The following is a 3848-nucleotide window of genomic DNA, read 5'->3' on the forward strand; positions in this document are numbered from 1 at the left end:
GTGTGTGTGTGTGTGTGTGTTGATCCTGTGTTGTGTATTCTCCAGGATGAGGACTACCAAGGTATCGTTCAGTTTGCTGTGTCTCTGGTGGACTCTCTGCTGTTTGTCCACTACCTGGCCATCGTACTGCTAGAGATCAGACATCTCCAGCCCTGCTACAGCCTGTGTGTTATACGCTCCACTGACGGGGAGACAAGCTGCTACAACCTGGGACAGCTCAGGTAATACACACAACAATCTATTGCTAAAATGTTGCTGCTGACCGTAGTGACGTCATTCTTCTACCAGCAAAATTAAGATAAAGATCACTTTATTCACATTAAGGTCAGACCGAAATGTTCATTCTGCTTGAACTCAGTCTGTATACAACAAAGAGGGAACTGAATGGTGTGGCCCAGATGAATTGAGAAACCATGTTGTGTACACTGATGCCACTAAACAGAAGCCAGTCAGCTGATCACTCAGATAGCAGAAATGTTTACAGAAAATCAGACTATTACAGAATGACTTTAGAACGCCCCCACCCCAACACACCCAACCACAACCGACTGCCCTGTTGAACTGTGGGTAATTGGAGACTCGTGTTCAGGGGGAAGCGTGGCAGTAATTTAGTTACAAAATCACCCAGAATGCTCCAGTCCAGTCCTTTTGCTCTCGGGTGCTATTCTGGTAATTAGGTGGGCTGGGCCTGAGAAAGAGGGGCTTTGATGCAGTATGATGAATTTACCTTCCAGATACTGATCTACAGTCAGATTTGGCATTTTCTTCATAACTGTTCAGGCTAGACTTTATGGCTAGTAAACTGATCGTAGATCTGTGCCTTAGGAGAACTTACACCCAGAGCTGTTTCTCTTATCAAAAGCATATGGTTTAAAGGCCCAGCGCAATAAAAAACATGATTGTTCTGTGTTTATGTACAGTACCAGTCAAAAGTTTGGACACACCTACTCATTCTAGTTTTTTTTGTTTTTTTTTACTATTTTCTGCATTGTAGAATAATAGTAAAGACATCAAAACTATGAAATAACACATATGTATATTCTGTATTTTATACCATCTATTGCGTCTTGCCTATGCCGCTCTGTCATTGCTCATCCATATATTAATATGTACACTACCTGTAACGGTTGTCGTCGGTGGAAGAAGGAGAGGACCAAAGCACAGCGTGGTACGTATCCATATTTATTAGAATACTTTTCAGAATGAACAAAAACAATAAACTGACGAAAACCAACGAAGCTACAGTCCCGAACTAGTGAACACAGAAAAAACAGGAACACACGAACAGGAACAATCACCCACAAAACCCAACACAAAACAGGCTACCTAAATATGGTTCYCAATCAGAGACAAWGACTAACASSTGCCTCTGATTGAGAACCATATCAGGCCAAACAAGAAACCCCACATAGAAACAGAAAACATAGACTGCCCACCCCAACTCACGCCCTGACCATACTAAAACAAAGAAAAACCAAAAGAACTATGGTCAGAACGTGACACTACCGTTCAAAAGTTTGGGGTCACTTAGGAATGTCCTTGTTTTTGAAAGAAAAGCACATTTTTTGCCCCTTTAAAATAACATCAAATTGATCAGAAATACAGTGTAGACATTTTTAATGTTGTAGATGACTATTGTAGCTGGAAACAACTGCTTTTTAATGGAATATATTATCAGCAACCATCACGCCTGTGTTCCAATGGCACGTTGTGTAAGCTCAAGTTTATAATTTGAAAAGGCTAATTGATCATTAGAAAACCCTTTTTCAATTATGTTAGCACAGCTGAAAACTGTTGTTCTGAATAAAGAAGCAATAAAACTGTCCTTTTTTAGACTAGTTGAGTATCTGGAGCATCAGCATTTGTGGGTTCGATTACAGGCTCAAAATGGCAAGAAACAAAGAACTTTCTTCTGAAACTCGTCAGTCTATTCTTGTTCTGAGAAATGAAGGCTATTCCATGCGAGAAATTGCCAAGAAACTGAAGATCTCGTACAACACTGTGTACTACTCCCTTCACAGAACAGCACAAACTGTCTCTAACCAGAATAGAAAGAGGAGTGGGAGGCCCCAGTGCACAACTGAGCAAGAGGACACGTACGTTAGAGTACCTAGTTTTAGAAACAGATGCCTCACAATTCCTCAACTGGCAGCTTCATTAAATAGTACCCGCAAAACACCAGTCTCAACGTCAGCAGTGAAGAGCTGACTCAGGGATGCTGGCCTTATAGGCAGATTTGCAAAGAAAAAGCCATATATCGGAACTATAAGCACAAGCATTTTGCTACATTCGCAATAACATCTGCTAACCATGTGTATGTGACAAATAAAATTGTACTTTATTTGATATGGAATCATGTAGTAACACATTTTTTGAACATATCAAAATATATTTGATGTTTGAGATTCTTCAAAGTAACCACCCTTTGCCTTGATGACAGCTTTGCACACTCTCAACCAGCTCCATGAGGAATGCTTTTCCAATATCCAATACAATAGTTCCCACATATGCTGAGCACTTGTTGGCTGCTTTTTCTTCACTCTGCGGTCCAACTCATTCCAATCCATCTCAATTGGGTTGAGGTCGGGTAATTGTGGAGGCCAGGTCATCTGATGCAGCACTCCATCACTCTCCTTGGTCAAATAGCCCTTCACAGCCTGGAGGTGTGTTTTGGGTCATTGTCCTGTTAAAAAGCAAATTATAGTCCCACTAAGCGCAAACCCAATGGGATGGTGTATCGCTGCAGAATACTGTGGTAGCCATGCTGGTTAAGTGTGCCTTGAATTATAAATAAATCATTGATGGTGTCACCAGCAAAGGACCATCACACCTCTTCCTCCATGCTTCACGGTGGGAACCACACATGCGGAGAGATCATCCGTTCACCTACTCTGCGTCTCACAAAGACACAGCGGTTGGAAACAAAAATCTCATTTGGACTCATCAGACAAAGGACAGATTTACACCAGTCTAATGTCTTTTGCTTGTATTTCTTGGCCCAAGCAACTCTCTTCTTATTGGTGTCCTTTTGTAGTGGTTTCTTTGCAGCAATTTGACCATGAAGGCCTGATTCAATTAGTCTCCTCTGAACAGTTGATGTTGAGATGTGTCTGTTACTTGATCTCTGTGAAGCATTTATTTGGGCTGCAATTTATGAGGGTGGTAACTCTAATGAACTTATCCTCTGCCGCAGATGTAACTCTGGGTCTTCCTTTCCAGTGGCGATCCTCATGAGAGCCAGTTTCATCATAGTGCTTGATGGTTTTTACCACTGCACTTGAAGAAACTTTAAACGTTCTTGAAATTTTCCAGATTGACTGACCTTCATGCCTTAAAACTTCTTATGGCTGCATCCCGCTACCGGGATCGATATGACAACAGCCAGATAAAGTGCAGGGCGCCAAATTCAAAAAACAGAAATCTCATAATTAAAATTCCTTAAACATACATGTGTCTTATATCATTTTAAAGGTATTCTTTTTGTTAATCCCACCAAAGTGTCCGATTTCAAATATGCTTTTCAGCGAAAGCACTACAAACGATTATGTTAGATCACCATCAAACCACAATAAGCACAGCCATTTTTCCAGCGAAAGATAGCAGTCAGAAAAAGCAGAAATAGAGATAAAATGAATCACTAACCTTTGATTATCTTCATCAGATGACACTCATAGGACTTCATGTTACACAATACATGCATGTTTTGTTTGATAAAGTTCATATTTATAACAAAAAATCTGAGTTTACATTGGCGCGTTAGATTCACTAGTTCCAAAAACATCCAGTGATAGTGCATAGCCACATCGTTTCAACAGAAATACTCATCATAAATGTAGATGATAATACAA

General features: G+C 40.5%; 1 pseudogene; it reads left to right on the top strand.

Moving 5' to 3' along the window:
* LOC111979025 (vang-like protein 1) overlaps window positions 1-3848 on the top strand; it is a 53087-nt pseudogene that overhangs the window by 41573 nt on the left and 7666 nt on the right.

Source organism: Salvelinus sp. IW2-2015, linkage group LG2 (assembly GCF_002910315.2).
Source record: "Salvelinus sp. IW2-2015 linkage group LG2, ASM291031v2, whole genome shotgun sequence".
Taxonomy (NCBI): domain Eukaryota; kingdom Metazoa; phylum Chordata; class Actinopteri; order Salmoniformes; family Salmonidae; genus Salvelinus; species Salvelinus sp. IW2-2015.